This window comes from Aotus nancymaae, unplaced genomic scaffold, assembly GCF_030222135.1.
Source record: "Aotus nancymaae isolate 86718 unplaced genomic scaffold, 86718_ANA_hifiasm-v0.15.2.pri h1tg000016l, whole genome shotgun sequence".
Lineage (NCBI taxonomy): Eukaryota > Metazoa > Chordata > Mammalia > Primates > Aotidae > Aotus > Aotus nancymaae.
In genome coordinates this window covers 53,494,960-53,507,493 of record NW_026988428.1, presented here as the reverse complement: position 1 = coordinate 53,507,493, position 12,534 = coordinate 53,494,960, and the positions used below count along the sequence as shown (strand labels likewise).

At 37.8% G+C, this 12,534-nt stretch overlaps 1 pseudogene; it reads left to right on the top strand.

Moving 5' to 3' along the window:
- The first annotated feature begins 905 nt into the window (after nucleotides 1–905).
- On the top strand, nucleotides 906–5,075 carry LOC105720547 (translationally-controlled tumor protein-like; annotated as a pseudogene).
- The last annotated feature ends 7,459 nt before the right edge of the window (nucleotides 5,076–12,534 follow it).

The window sequence follows — 12,534 nt, the reverse complement described above, 5'->3', positions numbered from 1 at the left end:
TCTCTACCTTTATTTTCATTACTCTGGTCTGTGAAAACCAAGCAACAGTCTCAGCTGTGAGCTGTCTCTACCTCGAGTAGGTCTCTATCCCAGCATCCAATCTGCAGGTCACAGTCAACTTAATCTATCTAAAATGCAGTTTTAATCATGTGTGTTTTTCCTGTTTAGAAATCTTCAATTTTTTCCCGTTTCCTCGTGAAATAATAAATTCCTTAATCTGTCAACTAAAGTTTTTTCTTGATTGCAATTTCTATTTCCTTTCTATTTTTTTTTTCACTTCAGATCCTCCCTGAAGTCTGGTCAAACTGAATCCATTACTATTTTGATTCTACTACAGATTCTTTACCTTTGCTTATGTTAGTCTTTTTGTCTTTAATGCTCTTTGCCAATGTTTCAGTTATGCTCAGTTTTGTAATGGTGGGAGCTGAATAAATATGTGTGGTATCAATTGTTTATTGAATTAAGTGCAAACCCTCAACTGCATATAAATCCCTAGCTCAATTTGCCTAGCATTTAAATAATGAAATCATTGAAGCTTCTATGGTTTTGCTATATTCAGTGATAGTCACTGTAACCAAAGAGTGTTAAATGCCTTTAACTCCAAAAAAATGAGCTCCTTTTTTTCATGCTCTCTACATTTGAAAAAGCTCAGGGAACTATGATTCTATGACTGTACATGTTTGCACACTATTCTGCTTACAAACTTTGGGCTATGCCTGTGAAAGGGCTCTTCTTACTGTTATTTTGGTTTTCTGCTTACTTAGTCCTTCAACTTTGAATCTTTTGTCTCATCTCTCTTTCAAATGAGTTTTTTTCTGTGGGAAAGTGTTCAAATTCAAACTGGAAGTAAGATTCTTATCCTTCTAGTCTTGGTTTGGACCCTGGCAGTCTTGAGTGAACCCTAAATGGCCCTGATTGTTGAGATCAGTGATGGAGGAATGCTGGAGAGAGGGTGTAGAGAACACTGTGAGATTAAAGAGTTCTGAGAATGGAAGTGGAGAAAAGTTGATATCCTCAAGAAAGATAAACAGGAAGAACACATCACCACTACAGCCAGAGGATGAGGTGAACATGTTTGTGTGCTCTGTGGCCTACAGATGTGTTTTATTTCGGTAGCATGAGAGGAATTGGCAAGGGAAGACTCTCTTTTACACTCTTTTTTTCCTGGAAAATAATATATGATTTCTTTTTCTAGAAATCTAAAATGAACAACTGAAAAATGGCTTTCCTTGGTTTTCATTTTATTCCAAAGAAATTGAAAATTCCTGTGAATGAATGACTGAAAAGAGGAATAAAGTCTTGAATTCTGATTTTTTTTCTATATTGCTATCCTAAAAGTACTGACACAATATTGCCGCTTCAAATAGTGAAAATTAACATTGTCCTACCTAGTAATAGTCCATATAAAGCTATGTAAGAATCAATTAGTCTTCCTGTAAGAAAAACTTTTAACAAATCATTCAAATGCAAATTTCAGGACCAATACTGATCTCTTTAAGTTGTAGTTCCAAAATACAAAGCGTGATTTTGACTTTCTTAAATGTAGGTTGCTGGACTGAAAACATTCTAGGGTGATATTAGTGTAACACGTAACAAAATCAAACAGAGAGAAGCCTCAAGACTATTTATAAGGAGTGTTATATGTTGATTCTGCCCAGTTGGGAAACAGACTTATAGCAATAATGGCCATGTGGGGCCTACCATCCTGCCATGAAGAGTTCCTTAATGCTTTTTAAAGACAGGAAAAGGATTTGTTGAGAATAACTCTATTTACACTGTCAGTGATAATTGTAGCCCATGTCTTATAGTTATTATTATGCTATATAAAAAGTATCAATTATTCAGTTAATTTCTGATATTAATTTCCCATTCCTTAGAAATCAGAGAAAACTCTTAGGCAAATGTAGCAGGTATCTCATGACACTGAAGCCATGACCATCCTAGGATATAAGAATATCTGCATAAATCTGAAATACCTGGGGAACCAACACAACAGTCTGTTTTTCTACTAAGAAAGAATTCATTCTATTAAAAAAAAAAAGAGAGAGAGAGAAAGTAGAAATACAGACACTTGGAGAAGTCCAATACATTACTGTCACTTAAATGATCAATTAGACCAGCCATTCTCAATCTGAGAGCAAGAAAGCTACAACAAAAAAGTAAGTAAAACCTCAAAAAGCTGTTGTTCTATAACCTTCATGAGACATTGAGTCCTCTTAGAAGTGATGGTATCAGTGATACAGGAACAGAATGTTAGCAATGTTGATGAGTTGCATTATTGATATGGATAATGATGAAATGCTGGTTTCAGTGGCTTCTATTCTCTGGATACAAAACATCAGAACCCCTGACTAGAAGTTAGAACCCTCAGTCTTGGGTAACTTAGCATCCTCTGTGGTAGTGTCTGGGAAGTGAAACTGCCAATGGTTTGGCATAGCTGGCACTCTTAGGAGCAGTTAGACACATTATCCAGTGATCTAGATTAGGAGATAAGAAAACTGGTAGATTCCCCCATGGTAGTCAACAGCATGTTGTTAGAACTCTTGTGAGACATCCACTGGATATTCACAAATTTATTTGGGAAGAACTTCTGGGGGTTATATTGTTTGAGGAGTAACTCGGATTACAGATCTTTTTTTCTTAAATAGTTGTTTCTGTAACTTTTTTCTTAAATTTGAAGTACTGCATCTCAGGGAATGAGGGTTATTTACATAGGGTCAGAAGAATGATTTCTCTTTTTTCTTTTCTTCATTCATCCAAGTTCTGTGTGTCTGTGGCAGATACTGAGATGTACTGCTCAGATCTCCCTTCAAGAGGGCTTTCTACCCAGCTATGAGGAATACAGTAGCTGACTGTCTCCCACAGTTGGCTCTCTTAGGATCTGCCTTAGCTGTTGAATAGAGGTCAAGTTCTTTGCAGTGTGGCCCTGTGGCCAGTGACTGAGCAAAGCAGTGTTACAAGGTGATACAAACAAGGGCTTAACTTTGGACACACTGCTCTAGAGCTCCCTGTTGGGTTGGCAGAAACCTCGTCATGTTCATGTCATGGTTTGAAAGCTCTGAATTCTACTTTCTTCACTTTTTAAAAAATATATTACTCCTCCAATAAACTGTTTGCACTCTGAACTCATGTTGGCATCTGCTTCCTAGAGAGTCTAACAGGAAGGGTATCCCATATTGTCTTCTTTCTTTCCATACAGTTCCATGTTAAGATATTCTGTGCAAGATAATGTCCTTCTGCATTAGGGCCCCTATTCTTGTTGTAAGGCCGGCTGCCTCACTGAGAGCCAAATGGACACAGTTATCTCTCTTCATGCTGGCTCCCCACACACACTCCTATTAGGCCTCTCTATGCTGGCTCCCCACACCCACTCCTATCTGGCCTCTCCATGCAGGCTCCACACGCCCACTCCTGCATTCGTCACTCAACCCCTTCAAAATTTAAAAAAACCTGCCAAAGATTTGTCCAACGGCAGTTTAACATTGACCTCCCCAGCCAGTCAGCTTACCAATGAAACTGTCTGCTCTTTGTTTCCCTAACAATCAATCAAACCTCCTCACCAATGAACCTGTCTGCTCTTTGTTTCCCTTAGCCCCGCCTGACTACCAATGGCAGCTCACCCCATCGGCATCTTAACTCCCCCTGACCAATGAAACTGTCTGCTCTTTGTTTCCCTAACAATCAATCTAACCTCCTTACCAATGAAATTGTCTGCTCTTTGTTTCCCCAATGACCAATCAACTACCTCCACTCCTTATAAAACCCCATGCCCTGAGAAGCCCATTGCGACTTCTCTGGCCCCTTCCTGGACCACAGAACCTCGCTCGAGAGCTGAATAAATTGGATTCTCATTTTTTCTCACTGGCCTCAGTTTCCTCATATCGACACGGCAATATACCTTACACTTGTTTCTTACGCAGTACTAGGAAAGGAGACTAAGATTCTCAGTTTGAATCCCAAATCGACCTTATACTAGCAGTATGAAGTTGATCAACTTGTTAATTGCTAGGAGCCCTAATTTTCTTATCTTTTCAATTTGAGCCTGAGCTGAACAGGTGCCCCATTGGATAAAAGTGTAGATGCATCTAATTGCTGTACAACACTATCAAACATTGTTAGACTGCATGAATTTACAGTTATATTTACTTTAAGTGTTTCTTTTCTTTTTTCTTTTCCTTTGTATTTTTTATAGAGACAGAATTTTACCATGTTGCCCAGGCTGGTCTTGAACACTTGAACTCAAGCGATCCTCCCATCTCAGCCTCACAAAGTGCTGGGATTACAGGCATGAGCCACGGAGCCTGGTGAAGTTTTTCTTTTTCCTTTTAAGAAGGAGAATTTTATCACCAACATGTGTAAAATCAGTGAAAGCATTATTTTTATCTTTCCCAGTAAAAGTAAATTTCCTGCAGTGTTAAATTTGCTTGTACATTTCCCCACTTTTCCCCCAGTCCCTCTCTGGCTGCACTGTACTTACTGTAAGGGAGTTCAGGGCTCCTGCTAAGTTAGAACCTTTGTAGTCTCCTTCCAGCTACTATCAAGATTATCTACCAGGATCTCATCAGCTATAATAAGACGTTATCTGACATTTATAAAATCTAGGAGCTCACTGCCGGGATGTGCTTGGAGGTGAAGGGGAAGATAGTAATTGGGACAGAGGATAACATCAATGACTCACTCATTAATGGCAATGTCTTTGCTGAAGGTCCTAAGGGCTAACATACTGGAAGCATGGTAATCACTGGTGCTGCTGTCATGATGAGTCATCACTTGCAGGAAACTAGCTTCACAAAAGAAGCCTACAAGAAGTATACCAAAGAGTACATGAAATCAATCAAAGACAAACTTGAACAGATACTGCTAGAGTACAAATCTTTTATTGTAGGCTGTAGAACAAATCAACCACATCCTTGCTAATTTCAAAAGCTACCAGTTCTCTCTATTGGTGAAAAGATGAATCCAGATGGCATGGCCTAACACTTGGCATAGGCCAAGTGTTCCTGGCCTAATGTGAGGATTATGTGACCCCATATATAATTTTCTTTAAGGATAGCTTAAAAATGGAAAAGTGTTAACAAATTTGGCAACTACTTTGAATCTATTATCTGTCACAAAACTGGCTGCTTCTTGTCATCCACACAACACCAGGACTTAGACCAGTGGGACTAATGTCATTTTGAGCGTTTCATTTTTTTTTCCTAAGATGGAGTCTGGCTCTGTCTCATAGGCTGGAGTGCAGTAGCACGATCTCAGCTCACTGCAACCTCTGTCTTCTGGGTTCTGGCGATTCTCCTGCCTCAGCCTCTGGAGTAGCTGGGATTACAGGCACCTGCCACCACGCCCGGCTAATTTTTGTATTTTTAGTAGAGACAGGGTTTCACCATGTTGGCCAGGCTGGCGATCTGCCCACCTCGGCCTCCCAAAGTGCTGGGATCATAGGCATGAGCCACTGCGCCTGGCCACTTCATTTGTTTTGATATTGATTCACTTGGAGAAGAGGCATTTTAAGAAAAAGTATGTCATGTAGGTAGGAAGCACATATTAAGCTCACAAACAGATCTCCTTATGTCCCCTCTCTCAAGACATGGAGTTAGGAGGAAACTTCCCTGACTCTTCCCCTTTGGGAGAGCTCTATTTAAAGACTCTTCTTCAGAAGTTCCCTTCAAAAATCATCTTCTGCATGCTAATTCTTGACTTTTTCTCTGCCCTTGTAGACAAAGAGATTTTAAAAATTATCTAACTGGTTTTAGCCACATCATTTTTGTGAGTCCAAAAATAAAATGCATTTAAATGAATTTAAATGCATTAAATATGTATTAAACTAAGAAGCATTCCTAGTTTAATACATATTTAAAGTAAATCATCCTGTAGTATTCTGAGACAATCTTAAGAATCTGGTTATAGATCACTAGGAGAAAGCATAGACTGTTTTCAGATAACTTCTACAGTGAAAACTACTTCTGGGTCTGGAATATAAATGAAAAGTCTTAATTCCAAGTTGAAGTAAAGGGAAAGACCATGCTTAAAGTAGTACCAGCATTTGAAGTGGGTTTTTATGCATTTCATCACCTATAAACAGCAATACTTAACTCTGAAAGAGAGTTCCAAAAGAATAAAAAGAGACTAACACACACACACACACACACACACACACACACACTCGCTCACACACACATATACAGAAGAGACTAACACATTTGGAAAAACTGTTTTGCATATTTTCCCATCCTTTGACTAGGTTTTGCTGTTATTGCTTTTGTTTTCTAATGAGGAGAGGTCTCAGATCCTCACCTTTATAATTAATATGTCAGTTTTCAGACATGGGTTATGTCCATTGTACTATTTACTGTTTTCTTAAACAGAGTAAGAGATTTCTTACTCCACTTAACTTCCTCTTGGTCTTTTAAAATAATTGCTTGAAATGTTTTCCCTGGTGTTTTTCCAGAGAAACAAAAAAATGAGGGAGAGATAGAAAGAGAAGGAAAATTGTGGAAAAATTTTTAAGTGAACTTACTGTTTGTTTTTTTTTTAATGCTTTTTACTTTCCTTGCCAAGTTTAAGCCCATGACATCTTCACTAGAAACTAAATTTAAGAAAGCTTCAAACAAATGGAACCTGGTTAAGATATGGTCACATATACCTATGTTATGTTTTGAGAAGGGATCTTTTCAGTGCAGTAAGTACTTATGATAAATAAGCACACAATAATCACAATAATACTAATGTCTTACAATTTTATGGCATTTTATAGTTTGCCAAGAACTTTCACTTTATCTTATTTTAATCTTGGTAAAAATACCCAAAAGTCTGAGCTATTGCTTTCAGAGTTTTCAGAGGCTTGAGAAAATGAAGAAGACTGAAAAAAACATGTAATGAAATGTGAAAACAAAAGTTTTTCTTTAGACTTTAAGACAGTAGATCTCGGAAATACCGGTCACCTACTGGGCCACCCTCCCTCCGCTTCTGGGTAGGTGGGAGATAGTCACACACGCAGTGGAACAAGCACAAAAGATGGGAGTGAAGTTACAGCACTTCCCAAACTTCACCTCCTGATCTGGCCTCTTGTCCTTTATGTTTATCAGGCATGATGCAATATTGTCCACTTTGTCTTTCAAACTACAGGAGACATGTATTAGGCTCACGAACTGATCTCCTTAAGTCCCCTCTCTCACAACATGGGGTTAGGAGGAAACCTCCCTGACTCTTCCCTTTTGGGAGAGCTCTATTTAAAGACTCTTTTCCGAAAGTCCCCTTCAAAAGTCATCTTCTGCACACTAATTCTTGACTCTTTCTTTGCCCTTGTGGGCAAGGAGATTTTAAGTCCTAAAGGGTATTCTGGCTCAGTTTGATACATGATATCTGTTAGTCTCAGCCAAAGCTTCTATTTTAATAGCTTATTTCAAACAAATTTTTGAAAACCTAGTGGCACCCATGCACTGCTTACACAGAGAAGTAAATGTCAGAGATCTGGTTCTCTATCAAAATCGATGGTCTCCACTTCAGAATTCATCCTTGATATTAAATAAACAGCTTCACATATCAAAAGATCATCACCCAACATTTTTGAGCATCAACTTTATATAAGCTAATATAAAAATCTACATTCACATCTGATCTTCTAGACACTAAGCCCAACAAAATAAAAATATTTAAAATAATTTCAAATATTTGAAAAAAAATGGAAAAGTCACATTTAACAGTCATTTTAAAAAATGAAACAAAGTTAACAGCAATACGTGAGCTTTTTTGTTCTCTTTTTGAGACAGAGTCTTGCTCTTCTTGTCCAGGCTGTAGTGCAGTGGTGCAATCTCGGCTCACTGCAACATCCATGCCCGGCCAATTTTTGTATTTTTAGTAGAGACAGAGTTTCTCCATGTTGGTCAGGTTGGTATGGAACTCTTGACCTCAGGTGATCCACTCGCCTTGGCCTCCCAATGTGCTGGGATTACAGGTGTGAGCCACCACACCTGGCCACGTGAGGTCTTTTAATACTTTCTGAGACAAAGGCCTTTAGCTCTTCCCTTGTCTTTTGGGCATACAGCTAGATTACATTTTCTAGCCCCATTTACAGATAGGCATGACTGTGTACCTAGTTCTAACCAACAGAATATGTGTCCCTTCTAAGACCAGGTGTTTAGGGAGACTGTGCCTTTTTCACACTCTCTTTTCCCAATCACTGTCTGAATGCCTTACTACCATGCCCCAGACATTCTAATTTAAATCATATAGGATGTAATCTTGACATCAAAAAACTTAAAAGCTCCCAAGTAAATCTACTGTGCAGCAAAGCTTGGGAATGACTGTCTGAGGGGATAGCAAAGTCACCAGCTGTGGGAAACCTGAGGCCTTGAGTCACATAAAGGAAGCCAGCTGTTCATCAGAAACATAAACCTTGATCTATAATATAAATAAGACGTCTGGGGTCTTTGACAGAGTATTGTACTGATTAATATACTTAATAAATCAGCAAAAAGTACAAGAGGAAAATGGCAATGCTGAAGCTTAACAGGTAGGTAAGTGATATGCAGTTGCTTTCATTGCTTTTGCTTCTAAAAACTTATATCTATATTAACATATAGTATGGGCAATAAAGTCTTTTCTACCATTTAATCAGTAAGTCTATTCATAGTAATGTGTCAAAGAATAATTCAACACAAAGAAGTAGATGAGTGTAAAAGATATCTGTATAGGCTTATACAAAATAGAAAAAAAAGTAAACACTTTAAATGTTCACCTGTTGGCTGGCTGTCTATTGACCTTAGAATAAAATCCAAGATCTTTATTATGACCAAGGTCCTAACTGTTCTGTCTCATAATACCTCACTTTTCCTTGCACTAATAATATTTCAACTACTGGCCTTTTAGTGGTGCCTCAAAGGTACCTCCTTCCTCTGCAGGGCCTTTGCATGTGTTCTTTTGGCTTAGAACATGGGTATCTTCCCAAAGTCACCTTAGCCTTCACCTGGCTTGCTCCTCATCCTCCAAGCTGCAGCTTCAATGTCATTTCTATAGGGAGACTTCTCTAACTAGACTTAGTCTTGCAATAATATAATCTCATCCCATTCTGTACTTTCCCTTTATAGTACTTACCACGATTTTAATTTTGAAAGTCTTTGTTATTATTTATTTAATGGTTTTCTCCCTTGTTAGACTTAAGGTTTTAGAAAGACAAGAGGTATGTCTAAGTTGTTTAATGCTATTTTCTTCTACCACGTGTGAGTCACATGGTGGGCCCTCAATAAATATTTGTGAAAATAATACATTAACCCAAGTCTTAATACTCTTTGTTTCAATATTAATAATAATTATTTCTGAGGTTTGTGGGTGATGAACCAAGAACATAAACCTGTTGATTTTTGCTACTTTATTTTCATCAAGATCTAATGAACTGTACTTACTCTGGCTTAAGACCAGTATCTGTTTTCCCAAATGAATTATTAGAGAAGGAAATGCACTGTTTAAATGGTTTACATTTGCAATAGGATAAAAACTTGTTATTACGTGACCAAACTGCTGTAATCTCTAGTGCTTATCTAAGCATATTAAATGCCCTCAGGATCTGGTTCCCAGATTCGTCTCTGTGATCTGCTATTCCAGGAACAACGTCATGTTTTTTTGTTATTTTTTTTACTTTAACCTTATGTCCTTTTATAGCATTTCCTAAGGAAGTTCATCTGTATTCACATCCTCAAAAGAAATTTTGAATATTAAGTATTAAAGGCATGAGTATGAGTTGGTGCTTCCAAAATTATAAGATACGTAATAATAGAGATATACATCTTAATTATGCTTTTTTATTTTGTATAAGTGAGTATCTTTCATTCCCACAAACTGTCATCTTTAAGGAAAACTGCTCTCTAGTTTCTGTTTCTTGACTCATGTTAACTATAGCATGATTTAGAAGAAAATTCATTGCTTTAAAAACAATTTGTCTGGCTCAGGATCTTGCTGGGTTCACATCTACAAGTGTCCTCACTGATATCTCTCCAGAAACACAGCTCATTACTCTTAACCTGGATAGTTCTCTTTACTTGAATCTCTGCTCTCATTCTAAAGAGTTATGGATGGAACACTACCAAGTTTTCCATGTAAGTTGCTGTGGGGCAGTGGGAGCTGAGGTGTAGGCTTGCTTGATTTCAGCCTGCTGGCTTTTTCTCCTTTGTCCTCTGGGTAGTCAGTGCTTTGCACTTGAAGGGAAAAGAGAAGGAAGGAGTAGCAGCCACTAAGACTGCTGCCTCTAGGCTCTCTTTATTTGGTGAGGATTCTGCTGCTGGAACTGGAGCCTATTCTAAGTGGGGGAAACAGTGCAAAAGCCATATTGAAGGTGGTGCTACTACTGCAGTTACAGGAATAAAGGGTTTTAGCACCAATTTAATACCTAGTATGTGTGGCAGACACTGCTAGCTTCAGAGTTAGGGCCACAGAAAATGAGATATCTGGGAAGAGTGTTGAAACAGGTCAGAATTCTTCAGAAAGAAAAAGTAGAAAAGGACTATTTAGGCAGTTGGATGAGACTAAGTAAGGGCATGGAAGTAGTTAGAGCAGGGGTGTGCTGGGGCTGTAAGTGGTAGAGTTTGGTTGGAATATAAGGAATCAGTGAAGATGGGGCAAGCTTTGTGAAGACTTTAAATGACAGAGTGACAACATCAGTGAGTCATGAGAGGTTTGTGCTTGTGGTAAAGCTGTAACTGGACATGTTTTCTGGAAAGATTAATATGATATATATGTGTAAAATGGTTCAGGTGGGAGAGGCCAATTAGAAGATTGATAATTCAATAATTAATGATTGATCTAATAACTAATTGATACAATAAATAATGATACATAACATTACTAATACAATAACTAAAGAAGAAAAAGACAGAAAGGAAAAGAAGAGGTGGAGGCCAGTCATTGCTGAGTATAACATAAATGATTGAATATTTGTATTAGAATGGAAGGGGACAGAGTAAGAGACAATGAGCGATGAGTGTAAGAATGACTCCAAGCAAGGCTTTAAGTCGGAGGTACCAGTGCAATACATAGAAGAGCCGGGAGGTGGAATTACCTTAGGAGCAGGGAAAGAGACAGAGGGAAAGAAGAAATAGACTATAGGTAGTTTAAATTTTTATTATGCCTCCAAGACACTCTAATATGATTTTTATTTCAGAAAAAAGTTTAATGAAGTCTTAATGATATGTAGACATTCTTCTTGACCAATATCAATATTTTAGGTTTTTCCTATTGCCCTCCAAAATAATGTTTAACCCTCACTGTATTTGTGAAGCAGACATATTCTATTACCTGCTTCTTTATCCCCACTCCATAATGTTCTCTATGCTCCTTGCTCCTGGAGGGCAGCAGGAAAAATTCTGATCATATCTCCAGTGCCACTAGGTTGGTGGTGGGGGTGGAGAGGAATGTAATTATTTATCTTTTTGTTAGTTTCTTCACCAGTGTCATAGGGATTATTAAAAACTTAGTTTATAGAATAGAAGTAAGATTGGGTAAGATGGTTTGCCTGCCTAGTGCTTTGCCCATAGTAATTGCTCAAATTACCTGTTATTATTGTTACTTTTCATGAATAACGTAGTGAATCCTTGTGCCTTCCAAGTAGAATCACAAAGATAGGAAGGTTTTTTACTCTTCCTTTCTGGCTCCTTCTTCAACCAGGTTATCCATATAATTGTATCATTTCCCAACTCTGTAAATTTTTACCTAAGTGATAAGGATGATTACTTCTGCATTCTTCTTCAGAGTCTGGATAAAGAAATAGCTGAAACGATCTGCAGAAAGAAGGGAAGCACTAACCACTTGTGTGGTGAAAAGTTTGATTTTGACTGCTTAAATGATTATTTCACTAGTGCATAGCTAACTCAGTAAGGAAACAAAGATCAAGGTTAAATTATATTTATCTTGGCCCAAGAACTATATTTGGCATCATGATCCTGCACCATTGCCTGTATTTAAAAGTATTTCTGGTAGTTATCGTGGTAAATAATCAGTTATGAGATCATTATACCACCATGTTTCTAAACTGGGATATGTGCCTTTGATAGTTGACACAACAGAGTAATCATGAAATATATTCCTGGTGCACTGATTTTGCTTGAAGATATAGAAAGGTATATCTCTTTCCATTAAAGTCAACTTGGATGTATAATTTAGTAATTGAATGAATATTTATCGCATTCAGGCAGAATGTCAGATGCTACAAAATTCTTATTTTGAAAATGGACATGGCTCTTTATTGGTGGTAGGGGTTGGGTTATAAGGTAAAGGGCAAAATTTATATCTATTTTTAAGTTGAAACACACGATGATAAGAAATACTGATCTTGAGATGAGTTTCTTTGGATTAAACTGCTGGGTTCATGAAGATATACATTTGTTCTCAAATGTTAAGGGTAATTCTGTGGAATAGCTTTGGAGAAACGTGTGCGCAGGCGGAGAAGCATGAGAGAAATATGCCCTGATAAGTTTTGTTGAGCAGATGTAGCATTTTTCAGGTTTCTACTCTGCCTATGAACTGCCTTGGCTGTCAGTGGTTGGCTGT